This window comes from Fukomys damarensis, unplaced genomic scaffold (assembly GCF_012274545.1).
Source record: "Fukomys damarensis isolate Sample0158 unplaced genomic scaffold, DMR_v1.0_HiC HiC_scaffold_2, whole genome shotgun sequence".
Lineage (NCBI taxonomy): Eukaryota > Metazoa > Chordata > Mammalia > Rodentia > Bathyergidae > Fukomys > Fukomys damarensis.
Window position 1 is genome coordinate 29,496,264 of NW_022900914.1, and position 20,152 is coordinate 29,516,415.

Here is a 20,152-nt window from a genome sequence, read left to right on the forward strand (position 1 = left end):
CTTCATTGTCTTTTTCTAGGATATTGTTTAGAATTCCTTGCAGTGCTGGTTTGGTATTCATGAAGTTTCTCAGGTGTTCTTTGTCATGGAAGTATCTATGTCCCCATCCATTTTGAAAGCAAGTTTTGCAGGATACATCAGTCTAGGTTGGAGGTTGTTCTCTTTTAGGACTTGAAATACCTCACTCCAGGCTGTCCTTGATCTGAGGGTTTGTGTTGAAAAGTCTGCTGTGATTTTGATGGGCTTTCCTTTACATGTGATTTGTTTCTTTTCTTACTGCTTGAGTATTTTGTTCTTCTTTGGGGTTTTGGGGATCTTGATTATTATATGTCTAGGTGTAGATTTTTTTGGACCATGGCTAGTTGGAGTCCTATATGCTTCACTTATCTGTGTGTCAAATTCTTCCCCTCTGTTTGGGAAGTTTTCTGTCATTAATTCTGTGAACAGCTTTTTTAAGTCATTTGTATTTTCCCCTGCTACTTCATGGATTCCTATCAGTCTTATGTTATTCTTCTTTGCATCATCTAGGAGCTGTTGGCTCGATTTCTCATGATCCCTTTCTGTTTTTAAGAGATCTCTCTTTTCATGGTCACTTACTGCAATCCTATTGTCTATATATGAAATCCTACCTTCACATTCATTTAGACTGCTGTGAAAACTTTCAATAGAGTTTTTAATCTCCTGGATATCTTTTTGAATTTGTTTCATGGATTCCATTTTTTTTCCTATGTTGAGCATTCATTGTTTCCGTTGTTTTCTTATGCTGGGCCTTCATGGCTTCTATTATGATCCTGAGCTCATCTATTTTTTTATCAGGTTCTGTTCTGGAGTCTCTAATCATGTCTTTCATTTTGCTTACCATCTCTGTAGTTATCTGGGAAATTTTTTCTGTTTTGAATTTTTCTAGAACTTGATTGATCTGTTTTGTTACTTCCTGTGCTATGAGTTCAGGGTGTCCTGGTGGTGCACTGTCAGACTTTTCAACCTCATTTCTCATAGAGTCTACTGTTGTTAAACTGGAAGTCTGTCTTTATGTCTTGCTTAAGTGTTTTCTCATTTTTAATTTTTTTGTTGGGGTGTCCTTGGTTTAATTCCTGGGTTATTACTTAAATCTTTCTGATCTAGTTGTACTCTAGCTTTTGAGTCTCTAATGATTCATAGACATTCTCATTTTCATAGTATCATTACAGACAACTCATTAAATCAATTACAACCCTTTAGCCGAATTGACACAATCAGCAACACAATAGGATCAAGCACAGCTTACACATTGACCATTTGTGGTAGTCATTAATCTATCACCTTTAAACCATGTGAATTCAATCAAAATCAAGGAGCAGCCCAAAATACGTTTACAGTGAATAAACTCTTCAATATAGCATCTTTATCCTTTAGGATGGGGGCTTAGATAGAGTTAGGACAATAGGAATAGATAGGTAGAAGAATAGTAGAATGTTTCAAGTGAAGCCAGAGAACATAGGATGACCACATAAACTTTAAGAAACTGTTGAATACAAGAGGCAAAGACAAAGTGCAAGAATAAAGACAAGAATATAACAACTTGACATAGTAGGGGCTCACTTCCCTTGAAACTATTGACCCTTGAGTGAAGGAAATGAGAGAAGAAAAGAAAATAGAGAGAGAAAAAAAAAACAATAAAAGAAGAAATCCAAGTTAGGGCAGGAAAAGGAACAGGAAGGGAGATGGAGAATAATATGGGGGAGCAAGAGACTGAGTTGGGAAAAAGAAGAGAGAAAAGAGAATTTGCAGAATGGAATGAGAAAAAAAGAAAAAGAATTTGAAGGGCCTCTTTCAGACTACATCTGCTGCTGTCTCAATAGACAATGTGCACAGCCATGTGCAGAACTATGTCCTTTACTCTCAGCTGGCTGATTGCTGACCCCTTAGATTCAGGCTACAAGGCCCAAATTGAGTTCCCTGACCTCCTGCAAGGTTGAACTCTACAAGTTTCTACTGCTGGTTCACTCTTCTCTTTTTATGAAGATATTCAAAGTTCTGATGGAAGGTGGTGATCTCTCCAACTTACCAACTATGGAGATCTGATGTGCCTTTATTGCAGTTGCTCACTTCTGTTCTATCTTCTGGAGCTCAGAAAATGACTTTTATGACCTCCTGTGCCTCTGCAGAGTGGATCCAAGAACTGGCATAAACAGGAGGCCTGAGAGCACAGGGAAAATGCATTGCAGAGGCACCTATGCTGCCAACTAGTCCTACTGGTTGGCTTGATGCAGGCCAGAGTGAAGATGAGATCTCTCTATGGCCCTTTTGAAGGAAATTACAAAGCCATGAGTTTGACTAATTCCAAGCTCCTCATAGTTGGCCATTTCTACTTAAAATAGAAAATTTCTTTATCAATGTAGTGATTAAAAAAAAATCCCTTGCCTTACCCACTTCAAGGAGAACTAACATTTCTATCAGTATTAAACAATGCATGATTATTTGGAATAACATTACTGCATGTATCTGCTAGCTATGACAGTAAACCAGAAGCTATAGTTTTTTTCACACCAACTCTGAGAACTTAGTACAAAAAAGAAAAAGAACCTAAATTACTAAGAATATTTTTTAATACCCAGGAGTAGAAAGTAATCGCTGGATAAAATAGTTAATAATCATGGAATTACCATAGAATCTTGCAGCTATTTAAAATATTGAAAGAAAAAAATATTAAAAGGAAAAAGCTAGCATCTTTTCCCTGGACACTGATAGTAGTGGATATTCCTTATGCCTTTTGGAGCATATAAATAGTTGTTTGTACATCTAACATGATGCTAGAATATTTCAAATGCCTCCTAACACTAGAAGACTGGCAATACCACCCAAGGGGGAGATCCATAGTATTTTACATCCTTAAATTTTAAGGAAGCTTCTCAGTTCTTGCAATGGTGTGCTCCATGCTTTAATCAGTTAAATTAATTCAGTATTAAAGTGGTGGGCTTTTTGTTGTTGTTTTAATCAATTTGTTCTGTACAGTTTACAACTAAAATTAATTCAGCATTCAGTTGAGATTCATTTTCAATTCAATTTCTTGACCAAATTGCATTTTTAGATTAAATTACATTCTATGGATCTAACTTTAGTGTGATTATAATGATTAATAAGGCCATGTAACTTCATAAATTAAGCATAATTGGCCACAGAAATTGGTAAGGTAAATCCCATTATAAAGAATTTAATTTGAGAGATTGGACATAGAGTGGGTTGGGTGAGGGTTTTTCACATTCTTTATCATTGTTTTATGGAAATATCCATTAACCTAGAAGGATTATTATTTATTCACTTGTAAATTCATTTAAGTTAGCTAAACCCTGCTGTTTCTTCAATGAATGAGTGAATGAGCACTAACAAAGACAATTTTCAAGTGCTACTTAAAATAGTAAAATACTAATAACAAGTCTAACAATAAGTAAAATACTAATAACAAGAATGGGACATACTTTTCCATAAGAAGCATATTTTTTTTCTTTTCAGTTTTGAGTATATTTTATAGAAGGACAAAGAGCAGGAAAATGTTTTCTGTTTTCTAATCCAAATGCATGTGAATCCCATTCATATTCTTAAAACATTTAAATATATGAAAGAACATGTATAACCCTCAAAAACATGAAACAAATTTCTTTACAAGACAATAGAATTAACTTTCATTTTAAAGCAAGATTGACTATGAATATGTTATCAGGTATATGTTACATCTCCAGAAAATTTATAGGCACTGTACATAATTTTATTTTTTTTAACTTCAGAAGGAAGGATTAGCCCACTGTTCTCCTTGTTGCCTGTGTGCAGCCATCTCCTTAACATATTGACAGCTAAATTATAGGTGTACCAGGTAGGGATGTGCCATTTGGGCATCTGTGCTGGGTCTTTTACATTTACAGTGTTAGACACATCAACTAGACTGCTATACTCGAAGGATTTCTTTACAAGTCTTGCCTAACAACAATATAGTTGTTGCTAGGAAAAGAAATGTAGTTAAAAGCTTTTTTCAAGTTAAAAAAAAAACCGAAAATGAACACAATCATAGCAGTTACAGACTTTATACTCACATACTATAGGAAAAGTATTGGTTGACAAAATTATAGTAGCTTCAGTCATAGTAGGTGTTTAGCTTTGTATCTTTAAAGTTCTCCCAGCTTGGACCTATGTTGAATAGGTTCCTGGGGCTGTTGTAACAATGAGCCGCAGACTGAGTGGCATGAAACAAATTTAATCTCTCTCAGAGCAGGAGGCTAGAAAACTGGAATCAAGGTGTCAGGAGGCTCTTTGTAATGGCACAAGAAGAAATCTATTCCCTTCCCTAGCACGCTTTTCTTAGCTTCTGGTAGCTGCAGCCATCCTCAGTATTCCAATCGGTGCCTCCAACATCATGTGAAACTCTCCTTCTATATCCATCTTGGTGCCTCTTTTTCTTTAATGAAGATGCCAATCATGCTGGTTCAGGGTCCATCCTATGAGAATATAGCCTCATCTCAGCTTGGTTACATCTACAAGAAAACTATTTTTACATAAAGTTTCACTCACTGGTACTGACAGAATTTCAGCACTTCAATCTATTTTTGGGAGAACATAGAAGTTCCCAATGATTGTAATAGGCTCAAGTCTGTTAGTCTGTTGCACTCACGCACGCACACAAACACACACATGCACTAAAACACAGTCATGACTACACCCTCCCCTTGCCCTTCTATTACCTTTTAGAAGAAAGTAAAATCATTATTTACTTTATTTTAAGGGCCAAGTTTTGAACTTCATTGTAGTTGAACAAATATAGGTTACTTGCTCTCCCCTGAGCCTGGCCTTTGTGAGAGGGGGAATGTGGGTTAGGTCTACTTTACCTCTTTGTATTCAGTGATGTTGTTAAAAGGATTGAGGTCATCCTCTTTGGATTAAGAGATATGTGTACATGTAGGAGGGAGGCAAGACAGAAGGCAGCTTCTACTTGTTCTAAGCAAATCTAATGGCTATTAAACAGAGAAGACATGATGTCATGCTATGTGGATACATGAAAAAGAGGGTGAGAGTGACTAGTTCTATGTGTACTATAAGGGGTTAGATGTAAATAAGTAGTTTTTCTGTGGATGACTATTGCAAAGAATATGCATAAAGTGTGTGTTTAGAGGCATGCACATATATACATTATGTATAAGTATGTATGAGTAAGGTAAATAAATGCGCAGATGCTCTGAAGGAAATTTCTTGATTTTTCCTAAGGCAAATGGGTGCAGCCCTCACAAGTATAACCTCTGTTTTAAGGAGTTGGTTCTGTCACTGACTGATTATTTGTCGTTACAATAGCTCAGAATTTCTTGAGACTATTCAACTTCTGAGTACCAAATAATGTTTAAATTTAGAGGACTTCTTTTGATGCATGCTTTTTATACAGGGATATGGGGCAGAAATTTTCCCAAGGTCTCCATTTCAAAAGGGGTCACAACTTGTACAAGTGCTTTTTTTACAAAAAAAAAAATAAAAAAAATAATCATGGAAAAATCATATAAAGACAAAATAATGATATATACAAATAAATTTAGTAAACATGAATGCTACAGGATACATATTTTTGTGTTTAAAAAAATTCATTGTTCTCTTACTTCCTTGTACATCAAACAACCAAATTGGCTAATTATTTTTCATTCTGTGGATATCCCTAGAAAATTTATTATGAGGACACTTTATTGATTTAAATCCATATACTCCTAAATTTGAATGACAATTTAAATGACATAGATATATAGTTTCCTCATCCAGATGATAAATACATTTATTTCTATAGTATGTAATACCCAATACCTAAAACCTGTGGCACCCTGACTCTTTTCAATATTAACTACTTAGTAAATGTGCAAGCTTTTGCTCCCATTAATTAAGTGTACTGCTGACCTAATAATGTTTGTTGTTTGGTGCCAGACTGTGCCAGTTTAACTTATCCTTACCTCATTTTTAAGTAATTATTATACCAACCAATAAAAAGTAAGTACAAAAAAGATTTTGTTTCAAGTGAAAGAATTTGATTACTTTAAAATAACCCTGAGGTCCTAAAATGAATTGTTATCAATTTATGTGTTAGTGAGACAACAATGAAGACTAAAAAAATTTGTCTGTACGTCAACAGTTCTATGTGCAGAGAGCTTGGAACTGCATTTAAATCCTAGTACCCCTCAAAGGCAACTGAGAGAAGAAAAATCTATGAGGAAATGTGAGTTGATTTATGTAAGGAATACAAATTCAAACAGTAATCACTGGATGTATATTCAATGAAACAGCCCAGTCTTAATGTGAGATAATGGTGAATAAACATATGTATATGGTTAAATGTATATTTGTTCTATGTTTAAAAATTGTTCTTTATAAGCCTGATTAAGCAACAAGTGATTATTCATTACACAAAATACACGAGTTTCCATTGAAATTTCATCACAATCTCAAAGGTTACTTATTTTAATGTTTCATGCTATATTTCTGTTTCGTTAGGGCCAGAGTTTATATTCAGCGAATATAATTTTTATTATGTTTTAACTTATAATAATTTCATGACAAAATATAATTTTATAAATGAAATATCTGGATTTTCACAGCTGCTTCCTTCTCTTCGTATTTTGTTATCTAAATTCTAAAGACATATAGACATGCAGTGAATTGAACCTTAAAGGTATGGGTAGCCCATTCTTTTATAGGAATATCTATAGACCAACCATTGGTTCACACAAAGTTGTGTGCATTCTTCTTTATCTCAGAAGTTGTTCAATGCATTTTTTTACTAGGTAGCAAAATAAAACAAAATATAAAAACATTTCACACCAGGGATGTAGCTCAGTGGCACAGCACCTGCCTGACAAGCACAAGGCCCTAAGCACAAGGTACAAAAAAAGAAAAAAGAAAAAAAAAACTTTTCATTTGGTGATACTATATTTAAAATGCTTCTTAGAATGTCTGCTACAAATTAGACCCTCAAATAATAATTATTATGTACATGTTCTGACTATACTCAGGGAATGTAAACCTTATGTGTTGCAAACATTTACCAAAATAACAAACAAAACACCCAGGGAATTGTGTTGGTTATTTTCTCATTGCTGGGACAAAACACTCAACAACCACAAGTTAAAGGATGAAAGGTTTCTTTTAGCTCACAGTTTGTAGAGGTTTCAGTTTATAGTGCACTGGCTCCAGGGTATCCAAGTAGAGAAGCATTGCAGAGGAGAAACAGTTCATGGCAGGGCAAGCATGAGGAAGCAAGCAGACAGCTACTCTTTCGCTTTATATTTCATCCAGGCAACAAGCCTATTGATTGATGCCACCCATGGCCGGGAGAGGCCTTCCAATTATTTACACATAGAATTATGATAAATCAATCAGTGGATTAATCCAGTTATCATAGCCCCATGGACTCTAAATCCAGCTACCTCCAAAAAGCTCTACCTATGAGCACATGAGAAATTGGGGACACATCTAGATAAAGGCCATACAAGGCATCATGAACTGGGTGGAGGCCAGGAAGAGAAGGAAAAGAGAATTAAAAATAAAAAGAACTAAAATATATTGTGTATGTACCAGTTCCCCACAAGGAATGTAAACATGTATAACAATTATTTACTGAAAAAATAATTGTGATTTTTGTTTTTATTGTTATCAGAATCTAGAGAAACTAGAAATACTGCAAAGAGTTGAAAGGAAGAGAGATATAGTAACAGACATTTAAGAAACATATTGTTACAAGAGCAAGATAGTGATATAAACTAAGCCATGTTTAATATAGTAGTTAATATACTATTGACTTCTGTCCATTGAAATAAGCCCCTAATTTAAAATCATGGCATATGTAAAACCTCACCTGTTTAGTAACAACAAAATGATAACTCATGTGTATGGATGCTTCTCTGTTTGTTTGTCCTTTCCAAGTAACTGAGGTCATGAAGTTTTGAAACATATTAATTTTATCATTTTTTGTACCACTGGCAATTTTGTTGATGGCATTTAGAATTCACAGAGTGAAAGGTGAGCTGCAAAACAAAAACAAAATTATGATTGCAACAGCGATATGTCCACTAGTAAATTAGTGCAAAACATTCAGTGTAAACCAGTTGAATATCTTTATCTTTGTTAAATTTTTAGAAGTATGTGTTATTTTTAAACAATGGGCAGACAGTTCTATCAGAACATTTAAAAATCGCCTGGGCAGAGTCTTACAACCTGACCAAAGACAGGATTCAGAACCCAATGGTTTCATTGTGAACAGCCCTAGTCTTTTTAATTTTCAATCAAAAATAATTTAAATAACAGTATTTATATATTGATTTTAGAGTTCTGTATACGTTTTATTAACGATTCTCTACTATTTTAGGATCTTGAAAACATTGCATTATTTTGCTTATAACAAATATACTGTAAAATAATATTTTTGGCCTCAAAAATAACTCTTTTCTTAGTGATTATCAAAGTATTACCAGAGTTTTATATATGATTTGGCTTGCAAGGTAACATGAATTTTAAATGGAGTTTTCATTTAGCCTTACATCTATGGGCTTGTCATTCCTGGCTTAAGAAATGTGATCAGATACAGATATTTTATTTACTCTAGAAACTATACTTAAGGTTTATATATATAGACAACTTTTTCTCCATTTTCCTTTTGTTTTTTATAAGTACCAACGAAATTTAAAAGTTACAAATAATGAATTTTAAGTAAATTTTTCCTTAAATAAAGAGACAAGGTTGCAAAACTTCTTGTATGAGTAAGCTTAAGATTTCTGTTGGCCCTGGTGCTAAAATTAGCAAAAATTAATATTTTTAATTTACCAAAGGCAAACTACATTGGAAGCCAAAAATTATTTACAGTTTGTTATTTAACAAACAGGTGGAGGTGCTATAAACAAAGGATAATGATAAATGGCAGAGGATCAAGAGGGAGGTGCAGAGATGTCAAATGAAATGTCTCAGAAGTCAGTGCTAACCAGCCTGACTTAACAACTTCACGGTCTGGTACACTAGGGGAACAATAAGCCGAATGAAGTTTACAAGCATCCAGAATGTTTTCCCCATGACACAAAAATGGCTGAGAAGACCAACCAGAGAAGCAGGAGAAAGTCATCATTTCAGAAGGACCCGGTTTCTATATTTTCAAAGGAAAAAGGAATTATTCTAAAAGATAATAAATTGTATTACAGCAAAAATTTTAATGCAGAGTCTGAGATGCCTATAAATGAATGTGAAATACTTTGCAGAGTTCCAGAACTCAATGAACACTCAAAACACATTACATTTTTATGTTATCTAGTCAGTAAGCTACTGCTATGTTGCGAATAAAATTACAAATGATTTCCTTAGGAAAGAAACATGAATTCCACCCCCCGCCGTACAAAGCTGCATTATTTTTAAGTCTCAAGTCATATGCTCGTTAAAAGGCTCACAGTAGCTGAAAAATTACATGTGACCTCTTCGTTTCGAACTCAGGTTCTTGCACTTGCGAGGCAGGCTCCAGAACCACTGAGCTAAATCCCCAGCCCTCCTGTGACCTATTTTCACATCATACTTTTTAAACAAAGACAGGATAAGTCTTTTTTGAGAATCTCTGCTATATATTTACTGTGATTTGAGAATAGATCCCTGCCTTAATAAACTCTTAAATCGCTGACTGCAAAGAACCCTGAATTTGAATTCCAGCCCTGCACCGTAGTGAGTGAATTTAAGCAAGGGACTAAAGCTTAAGGGATCCTAGTTCATTATTTATTTTGATCCATGAAGATATAAGAGTATTTTTTCATGGTTATTATGAGGATTCAATGAAACAAAATGCATCATACTTGGCTCCATCCCTGTCATGCACTAGACATACCGTTTCCCTTTTTCAAATGCAGAGACAGGAACAGAATATCACGAGCACAAAGAAAGTCAAAATCTTCATTTTTCTTAATAATAGTTGAGGTGACAAGACACTCGGTGGTAGTGTTTTCTTCCCCCATGGGATTCATGTTGCAGAAAGAATTTGTAAAATTCTTAGAAAAGTAAACTTTAATGTAAAGATTTAACTTATCCTTTAAAATTAACTTCTTGATTCATAAATCAAAATTATATATAGTTGTGAAATGTAATGTGATGGTTTGATATATGTATAGTGTGACACAATATAAGTTAATTAACATATCTATCACCCTATCTGGCTACCATTTTCCTTGTTAGATATTGAAATTTAGTCTTAGTTATTTTTAAATAGATAATACATTATATTTATGATAGAACTCACAACTTGTTCTTCCTGTCTGAGGCTTTGTACTCAATAATCAATAACTGCCCATTCCCTCCACCCAGTCTTAGTTAACCAACAATTCTTCTACTTATGTAAGATAAAATTTATTAGGGTCTATATATAAGGGAGGCTGTGTAATATTTGTTTCTCTGTGCCTTGTGTATTTGAATAGGTGTCTTAGTTACTTTTCTCTTTACTGAGACAAAACACCTGACATCCAAAATTCAAGGAAGAAAGGTTTATTGAAGCTTACAGTTTGTAGAGGTTTCACTCCATAGCTGGCAGTCTCCAAACAGGGGGCATGGCAGAAGGTCATCACAGAGCAGGCTGGCATAAGGCACCAAGCAGCCAGCGAGGGAAAAGAGGCCGCTTCTTTCTGTCCTTTAATAGTCTGTCAAGGCTAAGTGCCCTTAGGGTGGGTAGCACTCACACTCAGAACTATGCCAAAACTAGTTTAGTAATCACACACCCTTAATCCCAGCATCATACACTCCAGATCCAGCCACCTTTGAAAAGGCCCCACATATGTTGGCTTTGGGGGACATCTGGACACAAGCCATTAGCATTAGGTATAATGTCTTCCAGATTTATCCATGTTGTTGCAAATGATAGATTTCACTTTTTAAATGCTGAATAATATTCCATGGCATATGACTACCACATTTTTTTTTCTCCATTAATCTACTGATGGATACTGCTTGCTTCCAAATCTTAGTGTTGTAGATGTGCTGTAATGAACATGGGAGTAAAGATGTCTGTTCATGATGTTGGTTTCAATTCCATTGGATATAAACCTCAGAGAGTGATTTACTCAGCTGTGCGCCAATTTTATTTTCAGTTTCTTGAGGATACTTCTTACAATTTTTAAAATAATAGTTATACTAATCTACATTTCAATGAAAAATGTATATTTTCTACACATTCTCTTCAACATTGTTATCTTTCTTTTTTGTTTTTTGACACAAGCCATTCTAAAAGATGTGAGCTGTCCTTAAATAGTATTGAGTACAGCCATAGAAATTTCCACACATATGTGAAGTCTATGCAGTAAGTTATAGTACAAATTCAGAAATTATTTTAAAATCCTAATATTTAGGTATAGTAAGTCATGTATACCAACCCCATATCTACTCTTAGATTTTTAATAAAAATAGACCTTATTTGCAAGAATGTGAGCTCTGTTCTCAGGAGCTGAGAGACATGAGCTGTTTGACAGAGGAATAGAATCAGAGCAGAGGCCTTTTATAATGTCATAATGTCAATGCCCAGGTTCCATAACTAATGACTGTGCCTTCCAGAGATCAAGTCTTCCAAAATAAAGACTTACAGAAATTATCTTTGAAGTAAAGGCACATAGCTTTATGATATTACTTTTTATTTCATCATCAATTCTAATATTTTAAATTGACTATCCCCAAGGTGGAATATAAACACAATGTGGAAATCAGTCAATGTAGCATTTATTAGGTAAATCGGAATTCTCAAATGGGAAAAAAGATACATTGCCTATATTTATCTTCCATCTGCACAGAAACTGTTGAGATTGTCAGCATGCTGATGTATCATTTATTTATAATAATGCATTAATCACAATAATGAGCAATCAATTTTCAGATGTTAAATGAAGACTCAGAATAGGAAACCCTGTCATTCAGAAGGCCACTTAATAAGAGCAAGGTGGAAAATAATTGCTTGATTAGATAGTTGACTTTTTAAATACAAATTTTTGTGTCTTTTTGAATTTGGAGTCTTCTAAACAACTGAACTTTTCCACACTGATTTTCAACAAGTTAAAGAGTATTGACTGCCTTTATGAGGGAATTTAAATACAGTAGCTTCTTTGGGAACATACTTAGTACATATTTAGGGCTTATAGTATTGGATATAATTGATCTACTGGCTTTGTTAAAAATGGAGAAAATGAAATTACTAACTTCAATTTAATGACTGAACTTAAAAAAAGGCTGTGAAAAATTTGACAGGTTGATTTTATCAGGGATACAATCTCAGATATCAGAACTTACCTATATTTATATGTTTTTCTCTATAAGATATATATATGTGTGTGTATAGGTATATAAAATATCTATAGATTTTCGTGTAGTTTTTATATGTGAACAGTGTATGTATATTCATATGTCTATACACATATATATTTCCGCCTCTGAAATTTAAGAAATTTATCTCTACTTTGGAAGCAACTTGGCCTGCAATTATGGATACATCTTTATGATACTTAAGAAATGTGAATGCTAGGTAGATAGTTTTTATCTTGCTTAAGGCGTGGTCCACAACTCCTGGGATATGGACCAATACATGTCCATGCCTTGTTAGGAACCAGGCCACACAGCCAGAGGTAAGTGGCGGGCAGGAGAGGGATGTTCCGTCTGTGCGAACAGCAGCTCTCTGTCCTTCCCATTGCTGCCTGCGCTCCGCCTCCCGTCAGTGGAGCGAGTCCATTCGCACGGGAGCGAGAACCGCACAGGTGGAAGATCTGGGTTGCACGCTCATGAAAATCTAATGCCTGATGATCTGAGGTGGAGCCATGGCGGTGATGCTGATTCTGGGGAGTGGGTGCCAATACAGATAAGCATTAGCAGAAAGGTTTTACTGCACGGGGACCATGATAACTCAGTTCCTTGAGGAGTCAAATTTGTTGGCAGATGTAAGTCAGATTTGACATTTATTTTCGGCTGTCTGGGCCACCCGTTACCTTATTTACCACTTCCTGCTTCACCTTTCTCCCTCACTGTGCACTTGTCTCAGTCACAGTTTTGGTAGCACAGTTTTGGTAAGCACACAAGCCACCCCTGGCTAAAATGTGTAAAAAACAAACAGCACTAGAGATCTACTTTGAAAAGACTGAAAGACACAATGATGAGACAGAAGAAAACTCTGACATCTAAGAAAAGAAGGCTATAATTAAAAGAAAATTTCAAGAGTCCTATTCATTTATTTTTTATTTTATTTTTAAATTTTTAAGTCAGTTTATATTTTATTTTTTTCTCATTGAGTTTATTGGTACTTTTTAAGGATACAGTACAGTTACATTCATTATTGGGATCTTGTACCTTTACTGGACAGGTCTTGGTTCTCATTTTTTCCCCTTACCCTTGCTCTGCCTTCACCCCCTCCTCCCCTCCCCATTTACAAACACTTTATTTCCTTTTCATTTTCTCATGTTTTTTTCCTTCTCCCTACCCTTCCCGCTTCCCCTACACCTTTAGCCCTTTTCTTCCATTTCACAATGTCAATTATACCATTAGGATCTTATGTACCATTATAGTTTTTCACACCAGAGAAATTATTTGGTATTTATACATGTGTGACTTATTTATTTTATTTAGGAGTATATCCTCAATATGTATGCATTTTCCTATGAATGACTCTAATTTCTCATTCTTTATTGGCTAAGTATTTCATTTTATAGAAAAACTACATCTTCTTTATCCTGTTGCCAACTGATGGGCAAATGGGCTGTTTCCAAGTTTTAGCTATTACAAACTGTGATGCTATAAACATAGATGTGCATATATCACTGTGATATGATTCTTTTAATTATTTTGGAAAGATACCCAGCAGAGGGATGGCTGGGTCAAATGGAACCTCCAGTCCCAGCTCTTTGAGAAGGGTGTTCCTTTCTCCCCACAACCCTGCCAACATTTGTTATTGGCAAGAGTCCTATTTAAATTGCAACAGTTGATTCACTTTCTCCAAGCCTGCTTTGTATAATATATAGTACTATAATGTGATATATATGCTATATATAAAATATATGGTACTACAATTGTATTACCATATATTTTATATTGTTACTGGCTATATAATCTATGGTGACAGGCTATATTTATGACACTTTCAATACTACTTTGCCACATGGAGATCAAGCACACTGTGTTTAAAAACATGCCTGTTGACTTAAAAACCATGAATGTGAAGAACACGAGCAATAATTAAGGGCCACCAGTTGATCAAATATATCTACACCGATAACATCAATCTTAGAGGCTAACTGCATTTGCTAAGCTAAGAACCTCTTTATACCTGCTGAAGCTTTGATTCTGCCTAATGCTAAAGACATTTGTTCTTATCTTTAAGAGAGGCTGAAGTTCAAAAGGTGGCAAGTATTCCTTTATTGCCTAGCACCATAACTACACAAATTTATGAAATAGCAGAAGATATGAAGGTACAATTGTAGGATTAGTGAGTGATTGTGGTAAATAATTCAGGTTGATTAATTGTTCTAGCACGTGTCTAGGTGTGCCCCCAAAGCCTCATGCAGTCATAGGTTGGGCTTTTTGAAGGTTACTGGATCTAGAGTGCATGATTATCAAATCAGTCCACTGATTGATTTGGCATAGTTTTGGGTGTGAGTACTTAGGGTGGGTAGTTTATATAGAATATTAAGGGATAGAAATAAGCTGGTATTACTACTCATTGCTTGTTGGTTGGTTGATTACTGCTTGCTTCCTTCTGCCTACCTTGTTTTGCCAGGGGCTATTTATCCTCTGTGATGCCCCTCTGCCATGCCACCCTGCCTTGGAGCCAGCTGACTATGGACTGAACCACTACAAACTGGGAGCCAAATAAACGTTTCTTTCTTTAAATTTGGGTTTTGTGTATTTTTTCTCAGCAAAGAGAAAAGTAATTAAGAGACTCTTGTTGACAACAAGGCAGCAATGATTTTTTTTCTGTGCAATATATTTTGCAGGACAATGTACATGAGGACATTGTTGTGTGCACTTTTGTTGCCAAACAATGTCATCGCTAAAGAATTATTCAAACCTTTGATTACATGTCAGGAAAACTGAATTGGTCATTTTATGTTGGCATATGCTGGCTAGTCAAAAATGGCACCTGAACATAACAACTTTTTGCATGATGTAGTTAAAATTATCAACCACGTTTAAAGTACATGCTCTTAACTCACATCCATGCCACTCCGTGAGGAGATGAATGCAAAGCACAAGTCTTGTTGTATACATATAAGTGAGATGGCTTTCTAAAGGTAGCTCACTGGACAGGTGAGAGCTACTCCTGAGATTTCTTTTAGAACTGTCACCACTGGCAGCACATTTCAGTAACACAGCATGGATTGCAAAACTTGCTTACTCATGTAACCTATTCAACCTATTCAGTGAACTCATTCTGTCACTTCAGGGGAGGAAGAAACTGAGTGCAAGTTGGCAGATAAAGTGGATGTATTCTAACTCAAATGGGAATTATGGAGGTGATGAGTGAACATTGGTACTTTTGACATGTTTCACACTTTAGTAGAGGTTGTTGAAAGAGACCAAGCCAGCAAAATTTTTCCCCCAGCTGGAGCATATTCACTATCTCAGCATTCAAAACACTTTGAGCCTTACCTCTCAACCAAAAATGACCCCCAAACTGGGAAAGAGTTGATCTCAGAACCATTGTGAATAAGACTGGTCAATCAACTTTGTGCTAGATGATCAACTGCTTGAAATCACAATTGTTAATGGCTTTAAAATATGTTTGAAATAACTTCAAACTCTATATTTCTGAATTCAAGTCAAGCTGGAATAGCCTGAGACTGATACAAAAATTCTTCTTCTATTTCCAGCACCCTGTCATTGGGAGGCAGAGTTTTCTGCAGTGAGAGCAATCAAAATGAGATTATGGGCTGGAGTGGACATAATGCAGCACACTTCAGTTATCACTGTTTCCGGTCACCTCTGGATGGAACCATCTAGTTGTGGGAAAACAAGCTTAGGGAGCCCACTGATTCTCCATTATGTTATATATTCCAATGCAGAAATAAAGTGCACAATAAGTGTAATGTGTTTGAATCATCCTGAAACCACCTCCACCTCCAGTCTGTGAAAAAAATTTTTCTTCTTTCATGAAACCTCTTCCTGGTAACAAAAGGTTGGGGATAATTAAGGAATAGCAACAAGAAAGAAGAGCTAATATGTATTTAGTAGCAATACAATTCTTTTTAGAAATATTTTCCATCTATGTTTGGCTGAATCTGCACGTGGGAAGCCTGTGGATTTGGTGGGCTGATTATACTTTGTGTGTATTAGCACAGAGTTCTCACAATAATTCTTTTGTCTACATGCTATTTTATCTCCCTTTTGCTGATGAAGAAGTAGAAGCAGAAAAGATTTTATATAAATATTACAATGCTGTTCAAACACTTGTTTCCGAATACATGAAATTCCAGACCCTGAAGCCAGCTTGAGATCATTGCGAAGAAGTGTCGTGACTCTAGCACTACTATCTGGGCTGCCCAATATTCCCTTCTCTCTTTGAGGTTACACTGGAATGCTGTGATTAAGTCAGAACATCTCTCATTCACTTGTGCAAAAAGTACTGTATCGATACTTTTGGGTGAAACTGTCCAACATATATAGCCACTAATTGCCTCACATTCTCACGACACTGAAAATGGAGGTGCTGTCAGATGTAGACTTGCACATAGAGGTTTGAAAGCAGTAAAGAGCTTTGTTCATGATTTGGTAGCAGCACACAGCTGAAGGGAATGATGTGATACTCTTCCTATGAGCAAAGTGAGACAACCCTGTAGAATGTAGTTGATTCACACAATGTAGCTCCTAAAATAAAACTATATGGTTATGCACACAGTATGTATGTCCAGAAGTCAGGTAGATTATTCATACTTATTTACTCAATTTAATTTTTGCAAATTTCTTTATCCTGCCTGTAGTATTGTATCCAGCTTCTCTTCCTACCTACAGCTTATGCAGGGGGTCAAACATTCATATTTTCCTGCCTTGAAGAAAGATGTGAATTAGTTATCAAATATAGAAGATACTCATAAAAATTCATCCTCTTTGTAATCTGTGAGGGAGAGATATTATTTTAGAGAGTGTGTGTTGGAAATTGGGCTGGAAAGGAGATTGTGAATGATGCCTTTTTTCTGTAGCAATTCTAGAAAGTAGCAGGAGCTCAGAGAAAGATAGATTAATTCTAGGTAGCACCAGGTTCCAGCCTCACAACAGCATTTCAAGCATAGAACATCACCCTGTTGGCTCTTTTGGATCCAGCAGTGCCCAGACAATGAGATATTAGTGGTTCTTATAATGATCAAATTCTAAAGACTCTGTTTTTTGTTAAGTACCACCAAAACCTCCTTGGTTTGGGGCCAACCTTGAGGAAGGGACTAATTTACCAGATAACCCTTGTGAATGAATTTCCCTCTGTCCTATCAGGAAAGAGGCTTTTGTGTCTGATATCATTTGAATTAAAGAAAATGAATGTGTGATATCTGTCACACACTAGAGATTGTGGCCCAAAATTCATAACCACCATTACACATGCATAAATATGCAAAAAAAATACTTTCCCTAAATATCCTTAACCATGAACAGTTGTGTTTCTCTCCCTCTGAGTCACATAAAACTGTGATGAGCTAAGAATGGAAATGATTATCCAGTTGACAAACATATAAGCTCTTGCATTAATTTTGTAGCCTATTACATGAAATGTGGTACCTGTGCTCTCTATATAAAGAGCAATGACATGTTCTTCAATCATTAATTTTCACATCTGTTTCCATTATTTTTGGACACATTCCCTGAAGCTTTCTGTCCCATGCTTGTTTTGTTTTGTTTTGTTCTCATTATGGATGAAGATCCCGGATTTTTAGATTCTTAATATGTCTTCCCACTGAGTCATAGTGTAGCCTCTGGCAGTCATTTAATTGCCTCCTACCAAAGAGCAGCAATCACAAATACCCAATAGAAATACCAGGTAAAAATCTCTCAGTGCATTTGATATTTTTATTTAATTGCAATTGGTGAAGGATTTGAGATTTTCTAATGAAAATGTCTGTTGCAGGGCAATATATTGCAATTTGATTTAGAACTATTTTCCTGCTTTCAGAAAGACATGCAGAAATCAAGACTTAAATAACACTTTGTGAGGTAAATAACAGCAGCTAAGAATAAAAGTGGAATATTACAGATTCTATTCAGAAGAGGCCAAATAGTCAATTCTATAGGAGTAAACGAATTTAACTTACCATAAGCCTATTTATTGCAGGAGGAAAAATGTTACCTTTGTGTCTACTGTTTATGGCATTTAAAAAAACACTATATTTTAGAGTTGATCTAAATATAGTATTTTCTTTTCTCTCCTCTACTTATTATTGAGGCTTTATTTCCTCTATAAATTATTTTTATTTCATTTGGGGCCTCTGAGTGCTGTGTAACAACGGATATTTGGAGATTACAAATTGTTGTTATTTTTTTAACTTTCTGGAGATCTACTGGAAATGCCATAAATAATTTTCATTTTTACATAAACAGCCATTCTCTGTGGTGGTATTTTGAAAGGCCATTCTAAAGCAGCCGAATTTCATTTGAGAGGAGTTATATTTTGGCCATGATTCAGATAGGACATGATATTTGAAGACCACTAATAAATTCTTGTTTCTGTCTGTAAGCAGAAAGTTAAAATACAGTAAGCTTCATATAATATGTTGTTCTTGCAAAACACAAAATTTTAAATGACTGATCATTGATTTCTTGTGAACTATAGAGGAATGGCTTCTCTGAAAATAGGGGTAACGTGTACTTGGCTGTAAGATGTGTTATGAGGTTTTGAAAGGCCTTAAATCTCTAGAATATGCCACACTGTCAGAAATGCTTCCATAATTAACAGCTTCTTATGTTCCTAAGTCTTGGTTGCTTTTACTATTAATTAAAACTTTCTAGACATGTTGAATATAACTATTGAATCTGATTCACCAGATCTTGAAGGTGGATTTTGTGAATTTGCTGAGTGTTGCATACATAGGTAGGGGTAACTGAGAGATAAGTGTCTTCTCCCAAGTGAAGAAATGAGTGGGTAAGAGAAAGAAGCAAAATCAAATGTCATTTGCTCAACAGTTCCCCCTTGGAACATAAGCTACTTATGACATAAAGTTGCCCCACAGTATTTCTTTCCTTAACAAATGCTCTGACACATTAAAAATATGGTTTTATTGTAATATTTTTTCACCACTTGTAGTGCAATGTTCCTTCAATTTTATTTAGTATTCTCTTTTTATCAACCTAGTATAATCCATTTTTAACAACATATGTTATAATGTTGTACTTCCCAACCTTTCTGATATCAAGATCCAGTTTTGTAGAGAAGACAATTTTTCCACAGACCGGGGAGGGGTTCTTTTTATGTTTCTTTTTTTTTGCATTATTAGTATATGTTTGTGATACATAATATTCCCTGGCTGCAACATCTCCATCTCAGCTCCAGCTCAGATCATTAGGCATTAGATTTTCCTAAGGGCTGCACATCCTAATCTCTCACCTGAGTAGTTCACGGCATTTTACCTCCTGCTATGAGAATCTAATACCCTGCTGATCTGACAGGAGGTAGAGCTTGGGTGGTGATGTCAGCAATAGAAGGCGGCTGTAAATACAGATTAAGCTTTGTGGGTGGACGGCTCACTCTCTGCTGTGCAGCCCCGTTCCTAACAGATTATAGACCAGACTGTTGGGGACCCATGTTTAATGATCCAAGGATTTTCTTCTACTCTTGGAAACTGCATTTGTTAGGACTCTTCCTAGCAAGAGCTGCACTGTAATTCCATCCTAGTCAAAGGCTTAGGCCACCACAAACTCTGGTGTCTGAGGGCAGAAAAAGATGGATGTCCCAGCACAGTAGAGGGCATTCACCCTTCTGCCCTCTTTGTGTTCCTTTGGACTAACTGGATTGGATAATGCTGCACACATCCATAAGGGAAATCTCAGTCTACCAATTCCAATGCTAATCTTTTGCAGAAACAACCTAACAAATATACTCAGAAGTAATGTTTTACCAGCTCTCTTGAATCCCCTAATCCAGTCAAGGTGACACACTAAATTAAGCATCTGAGAGACTTCACACTGTTAACAC

The 20,152-nt window shown here is 35.5% G+C and overlaps 2 long non-coding RNA genes across 2 annotated transcripts; both read right to left on the reverse strand.

The window, feature by feature from the left end:
• Positions 1–4,123: 4,123 nt before the first annotated feature.
• On the reverse strand, positions 4,124–9,927 carry LOC104856426. The gene is made up of 3 exons (XR_778634.1): positions 9,854–9,927; positions 7,853–8,021; positions 4,124–4,469 (listed from the first exon to the last, which is right to left on the reverse strand). It is a non-coding gene; the product is annotated as an uncharacterized LOC104856426 (long non-coding RNA).
• A 596-nt stretch (positions 9,928–10,523) lies between these two features.
• Positions 10,524–11,490, reverse strand: LOC104856427. Its single transcript, XR_778635.1, has 3 exons — positions 11,421–11,490; positions 10,960–10,992; positions 10,524–10,645 (listed from the first exon to the last, which is right to left on the reverse strand). It is a non-coding gene; the product is annotated as an uncharacterized LOC104856427 (long non-coding RNA).
• Positions 11,491–20,152: the final 8,662 nt, after the last annotated feature.